At 56.3% G+C, this 15,829-nt stretch overlaps 1 protein-coding gene across 3 annotated transcripts in view; it reads right to left on the bottom strand.

The window, feature by feature from the left end:
• Ak9 (adenylate kinase 9) overlaps window positions 1–15,829 on the bottom strand; it is a 196,106-nt gene that overhangs the window by 133,065 nt on the left and 47,212 nt on the right. The window lies entirely within an intron of this gene.

The following is a 15,829-nucleotide window of genomic DNA, read 5'->3' as shown; positions in this document are numbered from 1 at the left end:
CCGTGCAGACACACAGCAGAGTAACCCGTGCAGACACAGCAGAGTAACCCGTGCAGACACACAGCAGAGTAACCCGGGCAGACACACAGCAGAGTAACCCGTGCAGACACACAGCAGAGTAACCCGTGCAGACACACAGCAGAGTAACCCGTGCAGACACACAGCAGAGTAACCCGTGCAGACACACAGCAGAGTAACCCGTGCAGACACACAGCAGAGTAACCCGTGCAGACACACAGCAGAGTAACCCGTGCAGACACACAGCAGAGTAACCCGTGCAGACACACAGCAGAGTAACACGTGCAGACACACAGCAGAGTAACCCGTGCAGACACACAGCAGAGTAACCCGTGCAGACACACAGCAGAGTAACCCGGGCAGACACACAGCAGAGTAACCCGTGCAGACACACAGCAGAGTAACCCGTGCAGACACACAGCAGAGTAACCCGTGCAGACACACAGCAGAGTAACCCGTGCAGACACACAGCAGAGTAACCCGTGCAGACACACAGCAGAGTAACCCGTGCAGACACACAGCAGAGTAACCCGTGCAGACACACAGCAGAGTAACCCGTGCAGACACACAGCAGAGTAACCCGGGGAGACACAGCAGAGTAACCCGTGCAGACACACAGCAGAGTAACCCGTGCAGACACACAGCAGAGTAACCCGTGCAGACACACAGCAGAGTAACCCGTGCAGACACACAGCAGAGTAACCCGTGCAGACACACAGCAGAGTAACCCGTGCAGACACACAGCAGAGTAACCCGTGCAGACACACAGCAGAGTAACCCGGGCAGACACACAGCAGAGTAACCCGTGCAGACACACAGCAGAGTAACCCGTGCAGACACACAGCAGAGTAACCCGTGCAGACACACAGCAGAGTAACCCGTGCAGACACACAGCAGAGTAACCCGGGCAGACACACAGCAGAGTAACCCGTGCAGACACACAGCAGAGTAACCCGTGCAGACACACAGCAGAGTAACCCGTGCAGACACACAGCAGAGTAACCCGTGCAGACACACAGCAGAGTAACCCGTGCAGACACACAGCAGAGTAACCCGGCAGACACACAGCAGAGTAACCCGTGCAGACACACAGCAGAGTAACCCGTGCAGACACACAGCAGAGTAACCCGTGCAGACACACAGCAGAGTAACCCGGGCAGACACACAGCAGAGTAACCCGTGCAGACACACAGCAGAGTAACCCGTGCAGACACACAGCAGAGTAACCCGTGCAGACACACAGCAGAGTAACCCGTGCAGACACACAGCAGAGTAACCCGTGCAGACACAGCAGAGTAACCCGTGCAGACACAGCAGAGTAACCCGTGCAGACACACAGCAGAGTAACCCGTGCAGACACACAGCAGAGTAACCCGTGCAGACACACAGCAGAGTAACCCGTGCAGACACAGCAGAGTAAACACACAGTAACAGACACAGCAGAGTAACCCGTGCAGACACACAGCAGAGTAACCCGTGCAGACACACAGCAGAGTAACCCGTGCAGACACACAGCAGAGTAACCCGTGCAGACACACAGCAGAGTAACCCGTGCAGACACACAGCAGAGTAACCCGTGCAGACACACAGCAGAGTAACCCGTGCAGACACACAGCAGAGTAACCCGTGCAGACACACAGCAGAGTAACCCGTGCAGACACACAGCAGAGTAACCCGTGCAGACACACAGCAGAGTAACCCGTGCAGACACACAGCAGAGTAACCCGTGCAGACACACAGCAGAGTAACCCGTGCAGACACACAGCAGAGTAACCCGTGCAGACACACAGCAGAGTAACCCACAGACACACAGCAGAGTAACCCGTGCAGACACACAGCAGAGTAACCCGTGCAGACACACAGCAGAGTAACCCGTGCAGACACACAGCAGAGTAACCCGTGCAGACACACAGCAGAGTAACCCGTGCAGACACACAGCGGAGTAACCCGTGCAGACACAGCAGAGTAACCCGTGCAGACACAGCAGAGTAACCCGTGCAGACACACAGCAGAGTAACCCGTGCAGACACACAGCAGAGTAACCCGTGCAGACACACAGCAGAGTAACCCGTGCAGACACACAGCAGAGTAACCCGTGCAGACACACAGCAGAGTAACCCGTGCAGACACACAGCAGAGTAACCCGTGCAGACACACAGCAGAGTAACCCGTGCAGACACACAGCAGAGTAACCCGTGCAGACACAGCAGAGTAACCCGTGCAGACACACAGCAGAGTAACCCGTGACACACAGCAGAGTAACCCGGGGACACACAGCAGAGTAACCCGTGCAGACACACAGCAGAGTAACCCGTGCAGACACACAGCAGAGTAACCCGTGCAGACACACAGCAGAGTAACCCGTGCAGACACACAGCAGAGTAACCCGTGCAGACACACAGCAGAGTAACCCGTGCAGACACACAGCAGAGTAACCCGTGCAGACACACAGCAGAGTAACCCGTGCAGACACAGCAGAGTAACCCGTGCAGACACACAGCAGAGTAACCCGTGCAGACACACAGCAGAGTAACCCGTGCAGACACACAGCAGAGTAACCCGTGCAGACACACAGCAGAGTAACCCGTGCAGACACACAGCAGAGTAACCCGTGCAGACACACAGCAGAGTAACCCGTGCAGACACACAGCAGAGTAACCCGGGGACACACAGCAGAGTAACCCGTGCAGACACACAGCAGAGTAACCCGTGCAGACACACAGCAGAGTAACCCGTGCAGACACACAGCAGAGTAACCCGTGGACACACAGCAGAGTAACCCGTGCAGACACACAGCAGAGTAACCCGTGCAGACACACAGCAGAGTAACCCGTGCAGACACACAGCAGAGTAACCCGTGCAGACACACAGCAGAGTAACCCGTGCAGACACACAGCAGAGTAACCCGTGCAGACACACAGCAGAGTAACCCGTGCAGACACACAGCAGAGTAACCCGGGCAGACACACAGCAGAGTAACCCATGCAGACACACAGCAGAGTAACCCGTGCAGACACAGCAGAGTAACCCGTGCAGACACACAGCAGAGTAACCCGTGCAGACACACAGCAGAGTAACCCGTGCAGACACACAGCAGAGTAACCCGTGCAGACACACAGCAGAGTAACCCGTGCAGACACACAGCAGAGTAACCCGTGCAGACACACAGCAGAGTAACCCGTGCAGACACACAGCAGAGTAACCCGTGCAGACACAGCAGAGTAACCCGGGCAGACACACAGCAGAGTAACCCGGGGAGACACACAGCAGAGTAACCCGTGCAGACACACAGCAGAGTAACCCGTGCAGACACACAGCAGAGTAACCCGTGCAGACACACAGCAGAGTAACCCGGGGAGACACACAGCAGAGTAACCCGTGCAGACACACAGCAGAGTAACCCGTGCAGACACACAGCAGAGTAACCCGTGCAGACACACAGCAGAGTAACCCGTGCAGACACACAGCAGAGTAACCCGTGCAGACACACAGCAGAGTAACCCGTGCAGACACACAGCAGAGTAACCCGTGCAGACACACAGCAGAGTAACCCGGGGAGACACACAGCAGAGTAACCCGTGCAGACACACAGCAGAGTAACCCGTGCAGACACACAGCAGAGTAACCCGTGCAGACACACAGCAGAGTAACCCGTGCAGACACACAGCAGAGTAACCCGTGCAGACACACAGCAGAGTAACCCGTGCAGACACACAGCAGAGTAACCCGTGCAGACACACAGCAGAGTAACCCGTGCAGACACACAGCAGAGTAACCCGTGCAGACACAGCAGAGTAACCCGTGCAGACACACAGCAGAGTAACCCGTGCAGACACACAGCAGAGTAACCCGGGCAGACACACAGCAGAGTAACCCGTGCAGACACACAGCAGAGTAACCCGTGCAGACACACAGCAGAGTAACCCGTGCAGACACACAGCAGAGTAACCCGTGCAGACACACAGCAGAGTAACCCGTGCAGACACACAGCAGAGTAACCCGTGCAGACACAGCAGAGTAACCCGTGCAGACACACAGCAGAGTAACCCGTGCAGACACACAGCAGAGTAACCCGTGCAGACACACAGCAGAGTAACCCGTGCAGACACACAGCAGAGTAACCCGTGCAGACACACAGCAGAGTAACCCGTGCAGACACACAGCAGAGTAACCCGTGCAGACACACAGCAGAGTAACCCGTGCAGACACACAGCAGAGTAACCCGTGCAGACACACAGCAGAGTAACCCGTGCAGACACACAGCAGAGTAACCCGTGCAGACACACAGCAGAGTAACCCGTGCAGACACAGCAGAGTAACCCGTGCAGACACACAGCAGAGTAACCCGGGGACACACAGCAGAGTAACCCGTGCAGACACACAGCAGAGTAACCCGTGCAGACACACAGCAGAGTAACCCGTGCAGACACACAGCAGAGTAACCCGTGCAGACACACAGCAGAGTAACCCGTGCAGACACACAGCAGAGTAACCCGTGCAGACACACAGCAGAGTAACCCGTGCAGACACACAGCAGAGTAACACGTGCAGACACACAGCAGAGTAACCCGTGCAGACACACAGCAGAGTAACCCGTGCAGACACACAGCAGAGTAACCCGTGCAGACACACAGCAGAGTAACCCGGGGAGACACACAGCAGAGTAACCCGTGCAGACACACAGCAGAGTAACCCGTGCAGACACACAGCAGAGTAACCCGTGCAGACACACAGCAGAGTAACCCGTGCAGACACACAGCAGAGTAACCCGTGCAGACACACAGCAGAGTAACCCGTGCAGACACACAGCAGAGTAACCCGTGCAGACACACAGCAGAGTAACCCGTGCAGACACACAGCAGAGTAACCCGTGCAGACACACAGCAGAGTAACCCGTGCAGACACACAGCAGAGTAACCCGGCAGACACACAGCAGAGTAACCCGTGCAGACACACAGCAGAGTAACCCGTGCAGACACACAGCAGAGTAACCCGTGCAGACACACAGCAGAGTAACCCGTGCAGACACACAGCAGAGTAACCCGGGGAGACACACAGCAGAGTAACCCGTGCAGACACACAGCAGAGTAACCCGTGCAGACACACAGCAGAGTAACCCGTGCAGACACACAGCAGAGTAACCCGTGCAGACACAGCAGAGTAACCCGTGCAGACACACAGCAGAGTAACCCGTGCAGACACACAGCAGAGTAACCCGTGCAGACACACAGCAGAGTAACCCGTGCAGACACACAGCAGAGTAACCCGTGCAGACACACAGCAGAGTAACCCGGGGAGACACACAGCAGAGTAACCCGTGCAGACACACAGCAGAGTAACCCGTGCAGACACACAGCAGAGTAACCCGTGCAGACACACAGCAGAGTAACCCGTGCAGACACAAGCAGAGTAACCCGGGGAGACACACAGCAGAGTAACCCGTGCAGACACACAGCAGAGTAACCCGTGCAGACACACAGCAGAGTAACCCGTGCAGACACACAGCAGAGTAACCCGTGCAGACACACAGCAGAGTAACCCGTGCAGACACAGCAGAGTAACCCGGGCAGACACACAGCAGAGTAACCCGGGGAGACACACAGCAGAGTAACCCGTGCAGACACACAGCAGAGTAACCCGTGCAGACACACAGCAGAGTAACCCGTGCAGACACACAGCAGAGTAACCCGTGCAGACACACAGCAGAGTAACCCGTGCAGACACACAGCAGAGTAACCCGTGCAGACACACAGCAGAGTAACCCGTGCAGACACACAGCAGAGTAACCCGTGCAGACACACAGCAGAGTAACCCGTGCAGACACACAGCAGAGTAACCCGTGCAGACACACAGCAGAGTAACCCGTGCAGACACACAGCAGAGTAACCCGTGCAGACACACAGCAGAGTAACCCGTGCAGACACACAGCAGAGTAACCCGTGCAGACACACAGCAGAGTAACCCGTGCAGACACAGCAGAGTAACCCGTGCAGACACAGCAGAGTAACCCGTGCAGACACACAGCAGAGTAACCCGTGCAGACACACAGCAGAGTAACCCGTGCAGACACACAGCAGAGTAACCCGTGCAGACACACAGCAGAGTAACCCGTGCAGACACACAGCAGAGTAACCCGTGCAGACACACAGCAGAGTAACCCGTGCAGACACACAGCAGAGTAACCCGTGCAGACACACAGCAGAGTAACCCGTGCAGACACACAGCAGAGTAACCCGTGCAGACACACAGCAGAGTAACCCGTGGAGACACACAGCAGAGTAACCCGTGCAGACACACAGCAGAGTAACCCGTGCAGACACACAGCAGAGTAACCCGTGCAGACACACAGCAGAGTAACCCGTGCAGACACACAGCAGAGTAACCCGTGCAGACACACAGCAGAGTAACCCGTGCAGACACACAGCAGAGTAACCCGTGCAGACACACAGCAGAGTAACCCGTGCAGACACACAGCAGAGTAACCCGTGCAGACACACAGCAGAGTAACCCGTGCAGACACACAGCAGAGTAACCCGGGGAGACACACAGCAGAGTAACCCGTGCAGACACACAGCAGAGTAACCCGTGCAGACACACAGCAGAGTAACCCGTGCAGACACACAGCAGAGTAACCCGTGCAGACACACAGCAGAGTAACCCGTGCAGACACACAGCAGAGTAACCCGTGCAGACACACAGCAGAGTAACCCGTGCAGACACACAGCAGAGTAACCCGTGCAGACACACAGCAGAGTAACCCGTGCAGACACACAGCAGAGTAACCCGTGCAGACACAGCAGAGAGTAACCCGGCAGACACACAGCAGAGTAACCCGTGCAGACACACAGCAGAGTAACCCGGGCAGACACACAGCAGAGTAACCCGTGCAGACACACAGCAGAGTAACCCGTGCAGACACACAGCAGAGTAACCCGTGCAGACACACAGCAGAGTAACCCGTGCAGACACACAGCAGAGTAACCCGTGCAGACACACAGCAGAGTAACCCGTGCAGACACACAGCAGAGTAACCCGTGCAGACACACAGCAGAGTAACCCGTGCAGACACAGCAGAGTAACCCGGGGAGACACACAGCAGAGTAACCCGTGCAGACACAGCAGAGTAACCCGGGGAGACACACAGCAGAGTAACCCGTGCAGACACACAGCAGAGTAACCCGTGCAGACACACAGCAGAGTAACCCGTGCAGACACACAGCAGAGTAACCCGTGCAGACACACAGCAGAGTAACCCGTGCAGACACAGCAGAGTAACCCGGGAGACACACAGCAGAGTAACCCGTGCAGACACACAGCAGAGTAACCCGTGCAGACACACAGCAGAGTAACCCGTGCAGACACACAGCAGAGTAACCCGTGCAGACACACAGCAGAGTAACCCGTGCAGACACACAGCAGAGTAACCCGTGCAGACACACAGCAGAGTAACCCGTGCAGACACACAGCAGAGTAACCCGTGCAGACACACAGCAGAGTAACCCGTGCAGACACACAGCAGAGTAACCCGTGCAGACACACAGCAGAGTAACCCGTGCAGACACACAGCAGAGTAACCCGTGCAGACACACAGCAGAGTAACCCGTGCAGACACACAGCAGAGTAACCCGTGCAGACACACAGCAGAGTAACCCGTGCAGACACACAGCAGAGTAACCCGTGCAGACACACAGCAGAGTAACCCGTGCAGACACACAGCAGAGTAACCCGTGCAGACACACAGCAGAGTAACCCGTGCAGACACACAGCAGAGTAACCCGTGCAGACACACAGCAGAGTAACCCGGGGAGACACACAGCAGAGTAACCCGTGCAGACACACAGCAGAGTAACCCGTGCAGACACAGCAGAGTAACCCGTGCAGACACACAGCAGAGTAACCCGTGCAGACACACAGCAGAGTAACCCGGGCAGACACACAGCAGAGTAACCCGTGCAGACACACAGCAGAGTAACCCGTGCAGACACACAGCAGAGTAACCCGTGCAGACACAGCAGAGTAACCCGTGCAGACACACAGCAGAGTAACCCGTGCAGACACACAGCAGAGTAACCCGTGCAGACACACAGCAGAGTAACCCGTGCAGACACACAGCAGAGTAACCCGTGCAGACACACAGCAGAGTAACCCGTGCAGACACACAGCAGAGTAACCCGTGCAGACACACAGCAGAGTAACCCGTGCAGACACACAGCAGAGTAACCCGTGCAGACACAGCAGAGTAACCCGTGCAGACACACAGCAGAGTAACCCGTGCAGACACACAGCAGAGTAACCCGTGCAGACACACAGCAGAGTAACCCGTGCAGACACACAGCAGAGTAACCCGTGCAGACACACAGCAGAGTAACCCGTGCAGACACACAGCAGAGTAACCCGTGCAGACACAGCAGAGTAACCCGTGCAGACACACAGCAGAGTAACCCGGGCAGACACACAGCAGAGTAACCCGTGCAGACACACAGCAGAGTAACCCGTGCAGACACACAGCAGAGTAACCCGTGCAGACACACAGCAGAGTAACCCGTGCAGACACACAGCAGAGTAACCCGTGCAGACACACAGCAGAGTAACCCGTGCAGACACACAGCAGAGTAACCCGGGAGACACACAGCAGAGTAACCCGTGCAGACACACAGCAGAGTAACCCGTGCAGACACACAGCAGAGTAACCCGTGCAGACACACAGCAGAGTAACCCGTGCAGACACACAGCAGAGTAACCCGGGCAGACACACAGCAGAGTAACCCGTGCAGACACACAGCAGAGTAACCCGTGCAGACACACAGCAGAGTAACCCGTGCAGACACACAGCAGAGTAACCCGTGCAGACACAGCAGAGTAACCCGTGCAGACACAGCAGAGTAACCCGTGCAGACACACAGCAGAGTAACCCGTGCAGACACACAGCAGAGTAACCCGTGCAGACACACAGCAGAGTAACCCGTGCAGACACACAGCAGAGTAACCCGGGGAGACACACAGCAGAGTAACCCGTGCAGACACACAGCAGAGTAACCCGTGCAGACACAGCAGAGTAACCCGTGCAGACACACAGCAGAGTAACCCGTGCAGACACACAGCAGAGTAACCCGTGCAGACAACAGCAGAGTAACCCGTGCAGACACACAGCAGAGTAACCCGTGCAGACACACAGCAGAGTAACCCGTGCAGACACACAGCAGAGTAACCCGTGCAGACACACAGCAGAGTAACCCGTGCAGACACACAGCAGAGTAACCCGTGCAGACACACAGCAGAGTAACCCGTGCAGACACACAGCAGAGTAACCCGTGCAGACACACAGCAGAGTAACCCGTGCAGACACACAGCAGAGTAACCCGTGCAGACACACAGCAGAGTAACCCGTGCAGACACACAGCAGAGTAACCCGTGCAGACACACAGCAGAGTAACCCGTGGAGACACACAGCAGAGTAACCCGTGCAGACACACAGCAGAGTAACCCGTGCAGACACACAGCAGAGTAACCCGTACAGACACACAGCAGAGTAACCCGTGCAGACACACAGCAGAGTAACCCGTGCAGACACACAGCAGAGTAACCCGTGCAGACACACAGCAGAGTAACCCGTGCAGACACACAGCAGAGTAACCCGTGCAGACACACAGCAGAGTAACCCGTGCAGACACAGCAGAGTAACCCGTGCAGACACAGCAGAGTAACCCGTGCAGACACACAGCAGAGTAACCCGTGCAGACACACAGCAGAGTAACCCGTGCAGACACACAGCAGAGTAACCCGTGCAGACACACAGCAGAGTAACCCGTGCAGACACACAGCAGAGTAACCCGTGCAGACACACAGCAGAGTAACCCGTGCAGACACACAGCAGAGTAACCCGTGCAGACACACAGCAGAGTAACCCGTGCAGACACACAGCAGAGTAACCCGTGCAGACACACAGCAGAGTAACCCGTGCAGACACACAGCAGAGTAACCCGTGCAGACACACAGCAGAGTAACCCGTGCAGACACACAGCAGAGTAACCCGTGCAGACACACAGCAGAGTAACCCGTGCAGACACACAGCAGAGTAACCCGTGCAGACACACAGCAGAGTAACCCGTGCAGACACACAGCAGAGTAACCCGTGCAGACACACAGCAGAGTAACCCGTGCAGACACACAGCAGAGTAACCCGTGCAGACACACAGCAGAGTAACCCGTGCAGACACACAGCAGAGTAACCCGTGCAGACACACAGCAGAGTAACCCGTGCAGACACACAGCGGAGTAACACGTGCAGACACACAGCAGAGTAACTCGTGCAGACACAGCAGAGTAACCCGTGCAGACACAGCAGAGTAACCCGTGCAGACACAGCAGAGTAACCCGTGCAGACACACAGCAGAGTAACCCGTGCAGACACACAGCAGAGTAACCCGTGCAGACACACAGCAGAGTAACCCCTGCAGACACACAGCAGAGTAACCCGTGCAGACACACAGCAGAGTAACCCGTGCAGACACACAGCAGAGTAACCCGTGCAGACACACAGCAGAGTAACACGTGCAGAACACAGCAGAGTAACACGTGCAGACACAGCAGAGTAACCCGTGCAGACACACAGCAGAGTAACCCGGGGAGACACACAGCAGAGTAACCCGGGGAGACACACAGCAGAGTAACCCGTGCAGACACACAGCAGAGTAACCCGTGCAGACACACAGCAGAGTAACCCGTGCAGACACACAGCAGAGTAACCCGTGCAGACACACAGCAGAGTAACCCGTGCAGACACACAGCAGAGTAACCCGTGCAGACACACAGCAGAGTAACCCGTGCAGACACACAGCAGAGTAACCCGGGGAGACACACAGCAGAGTAACCCGTGCAGACACACAGCAGAGTAACCCGTGCAGACACACAGCAGAGTAACCCGTGCAGACACACAGCAGAGTAACCCGTGCAGACACACAGCAGAGTAACCCGTGCAGACACACAGCAGAGTAACCCGTGCAGACACACAGCAGAGTAACCCGGGGAGACACACAGCAGAGTAACCCGTGCAGACACACAGCAGAGTAACCCGTGCAGACACACAGCAGAGTAACCCGTGCAGACACACAGCAGAGTAACCCGGGGAGACACACAGCAGAGTAACCCGTGCAGACACACAGCAGAGTAACCCGTGCAGACACACAGCAGAGTAACCCGTGCAGACACACAGCAGAGTAACCCGTGCAGACACACAGCAGAGTAACCTGTGCAGACACACAGCAGAGTAACCCGTGCAGACACACAGCAGAGTAACCCGTGCAGACACACAGCAGAGTAACCCGTGCAGACACACAGCAGAGTAACCCGTGCAGACACACAGCAGAGTAACCCGTGCAGACACACAGCAGAGTAACCCGTGCAGACACACAGCAGAGTAACCCGTGCAGACACACAGCAGAGTAACCCGTGCAGACACACAGCAGAGTAACCCGTGCAGACACAGCAGAGTAACCCGTGCAGACACAGCAGAGTAACCCGGGGAGACACACAGCAGAGTAACCCGTGCAGACACAGCAGAGTAACCCGGGGAGACACACAGCAGAGTAACCCGTGCAGACACACAGCAGAGTAACCCGTGCAGACACACAGCAGAGTAACCCGTGCAGACACACAGCAGAGTAACCCGTGCAGACACACAGCAGAGTAACCCGTGCAGACACAGCAGAGTAACCCGGGGAGACACAGCAGAGTAACCCGTGCAGACACACAGCAGAGTAACCCGTGCAGACACACAGCAGAGTAACCCGTGCAGACACACAGCAGAGTAACCCGTGCAGACACACAGCAGAGTAACCCGTGCAGACACACAGCAGAGTAACCCGTGCAGACACACAGCAGAGTAACCCGTGCAGACACACAGCAGAGTAACCCGGGGAGACACACAGCAGAGTAACCCGTGCAGACACACAGCAGAGTAACCCGTGCAGACACACAGCAGAGTAACCCGTGCAGACACACAGCAGAGTAACCCGTGCAGACACACAGCAGAGTAACCCGTGCAGACACACAGCAGAGTAACCCGTGCAGACACACAGCAGAGTAACCCGTGCAGACACAGCAGAGTAACCCGTGCAGACACACAGCAGAGTAACCCGTGCAGACACACAGCAGAGTAACCCGTGCAGACACACAGCAGAGTAACCCGTGCAGACACACAGCAGAGTAACCCGGGAGACACACAGCAGAGTAACCCGTGCAGACACACAGCAGAGTAACCCGTGCAGACACACAGCAGAGTAACCCGTGCAGACACACAGCAGAGTAACCCGTGCAGACACACAGCAGAGTAACCCGGGGAGACACACAGCAGAGTAACCCGTGCAGACACACAGCAGAGTAACCCGTGCAGACACACAGCAGAGTAACCCGTGCAGACACACAGCAGAGTAACCCGTGCAGACACACAGCAGAGTAACCCGTGCAGACACAGCAGAGTAACCCGTGCAGACACACAGCAGAGTAACCCGTGCAGACACACAGCAGAGTAACCCGTGCAGACACACAGCAGAGTAACCCGTGCAGACACACAGCAGAGTAACCCGTGCAGACACACAGCAGAGTAACCCGTGCAGACACACAGCAGAGTAACCCGTGCAGACACACAGCAGAGTAACCCGTGCAGACACACAGCAGAGTAACCCGTGCAGACACACAGCAGAGTAACCCGTGCAGACACACAGCAGAGTAACCCGTGCAGACACACAGCAGAGTAACCCGTGCAGACACACAGCAGAGTAACCCGTGCAGACACACAGCAGAGTAACCCGTGCAGACACACAGCAGAGTAACCCGTGCAGACACACAGCAGAGTAACCCGTGCAGACACACAGCAGAGTAACCCCTGCAGACACACAGCAGAGTAACCCGTGCAGACACACAGCAGAGTAACCCGTGCAGACACACAGCAGAGTAACCCGTGCAGACACACAGCAGAGTAACCCGTGCAGACACACAGCAGAGTAACACGTGCAGACACAGCAGAGTAACCCGTGCAGACACAGCAGAGTAACCCGTGCAGACACACAGCAGAGTAACCCGTGCAGACACACAGCAGAGTAACCCGTGCAGACACACAGCAGAGTAACCCGTGCAGACACACAGCAGAGTAACCCCTGCAGACACACAGCAGAGTAACCCGTGCAGACACACAGCAGAGTAACCCGTGCAGACACACAGCAGAGTAACCCGTGCAGACACACAGCAGAGTAACCCGTGCAGACACACAGCAGAGTAACCCGTGCAGACACAGCAGAGTAACCCAAGACACACAGCAGAGTAACCCGGGGAGACACACAGCAGAGTAACCCGGGGAGACACACAGCAGAGTAACCCGTGCAGACACACAGCAGAGTAACGCGTGCAGACACACAGCAGAGTAACCCGTGCAGACACACAGCAGAGTAACCCGTGCAGACACACAGCAGTAACCCGTGCAGACACACAGCAGAGTAACCCGTGCAGACACACAGCAGAGTAACCCGTGCAGACACACAGCAGAGTAACACGTGCAGACACAGCAGAGTAACCCGTGCAGACACACAGCAGAGTAACCCGTGCAGACACACAGCAGAGTAACCCGGGGAGACACACAGCAGAGTAACCCGTGCAGACACACAGCAGAGTAACCCGTGCAGACACACAGCAGAGTAACCCGTGCAGACACACAGCAGAGTAACCCGTGCAGACACACAGCAGAGTAACCCGGGAGACACACAGCAGAGTAACCCGTGCAGACACACAGCAGAGTAACCCGTGCAGACACACAGCAGAGTAACCCGTGCAGACACACAGCAGAGTAACCCGGGAGACACACAGCAGAGTAACCCGTGCAGACACACAGCAGAGTAACCCGTGCAGACACACAGCAGAGTAACCCGTGCAGACACACAGCAGAGTAACCCGTGCAGACACACAGCAGAGTAACCCGTGCAGACACACAGAGTAACACACAGCAGAGTAACCCGTGCAGACACACAGCAGAGTAACCCGTGCAGACACACAGCAGAGTAACCCACACAGCACACACACAGCAGAGTAACCCGTGCAGACACACAGCAGAGTAACCCGGGAGACACACAGCAGAGTAACCCGTGCAGACACACAGCAGAGTAACCCGTGCAGACACAGCAGAGTAACCCGTGCAGACACACAGCAGAGTAACCCGTGCAGACACACAGCAGAGTAACCCGGGGAGACACACAGCAGAGTAACCCGTGCAGACACACAGCAGAGTAACCCGTGCAGACACACAGCAGAGTAACCCGTGCAGACACACAGCAGAGTAACCCGTGCAGACACACAGCAGAGTAACCCGTGCAGACACAGCAGAGTAACCCGGGGAGACACACAGCAGAGTAACCCGGGGAGACACACAGCAGAGTAACCCGTGCAGACACACAGCAGAGTAACCCGTGCAGACACACAGCAGAGTAACCCGTGCAGACACACAGCAGAGTAACCCGGGGAGACACACAGCAGAGTAACCCGTGCAGACACACAGCAGAGTAACCCGTGCAGACACACAGCAGAGTAACCCGTGCAGACACACAGCAGAGTAACCCGTGCAGACACACAGCAGAGTAACCCGGGGAGACACACAGCAGAGTAACCCGTGCAGACACACAGCAGAGTAACCCGTGCAGACACACAGCAGAGTAACCCGTGCAGACACACAGCAGAGTAACCCGGGGAGACACACAGCAGAGTAACCCGTGCAGACACACAGCAGAGTAACCCGTGCAGACACACAGCAGAGTAACCCGTGCAGACACACAGCAGAGTAACCCGTGCAGACACACAGCAGAGTAACCCGGGGAGACACACAGCAGAGTAACCCGTGCAGACACACAGCAGAGTAACCCGGGGAGACACACAGCAGAGTAACCCGTGCAGACACACAGCAGAGTAACCCGTGCAGACACAGCAGAGTAACCCGTGCAGACACAGCAGAGTAACCCGTGCAGACACACAGCAGAGTAACCCGTGCAGACACACAGCAGGTAACCCGTGCAGACACACAGCAGAGTAACCCGTGCAGACACACAGCAGAGTAACCCGGGGAGACACACAGCAGAGTAACCCGTGCAGACACACAGCAGAGTAACCCGTGCAGACACAGCAGAGTAACCCGTGCAGACACAGCAGAGTAACCCGTGCAGACACACAGCAGAGTAACCCGTGCAGACACACAGCAGAGTAACCCGTGCAGACACACAGCAGAGTAACCCGGGGAGACACACAGCAGAGTAACCCGTGCAGACACACAGCAGAGTAACCCGTGCAGACACACAGCAGAGTAACCCCTGCAGACACACAGCAGAGTAACCCGTGCAGACACACAGCAGAGTAACCCGTGCAGACACACAGCAGAGTAACCCGTGCAGACACACAGCAGAGTAACACGTGCAGAACACAGCAGAGTAACACGTGCAGACACAGCAGAGTAACCCAAGACACACAGCAGAGTAACCCGGGGAGACACACAGCAGAGTAACCCGGGGAGACACACAGCAGAGTAACCCGTGCAGACACACAGCAGAGTAACGCGTGCAGACACACAGCAGAGTAACCCGTGCAGACACACAGCAGAGTAACCCGTGCAGACACACAGCAGAGTAACCCGTGCAGACACACAGCAGAGTAACCCGTGCAGACACACAGCAGAGTAACACGTGCAGACACACAGCAGAGTAACACGTGCAGACACAGCAGAGTAACCCGTGTAGACACACAGCAGAGTAACCCGTGCAGACACACAGCAGAGTAACCC

Source organism: Rattus norvegicus, chromosome 20 (assembly GCF_021556685.1).
Source record: "Rattus norvegicus strain SHRSP/BbbUtx chromosome 20, alternate assembly SHRSP_T2T, whole genome shotgun sequence".
Taxonomy (NCBI): Eukaryota; Metazoa; Chordata; class Mammalia; order Rodentia; family Muridae; genus Rattus; species Rattus norvegicus.
Note: the sequence above shows the minus strand (reverse complement) of the source record. Positions and strands in the feature narration are given on the sequence as shown.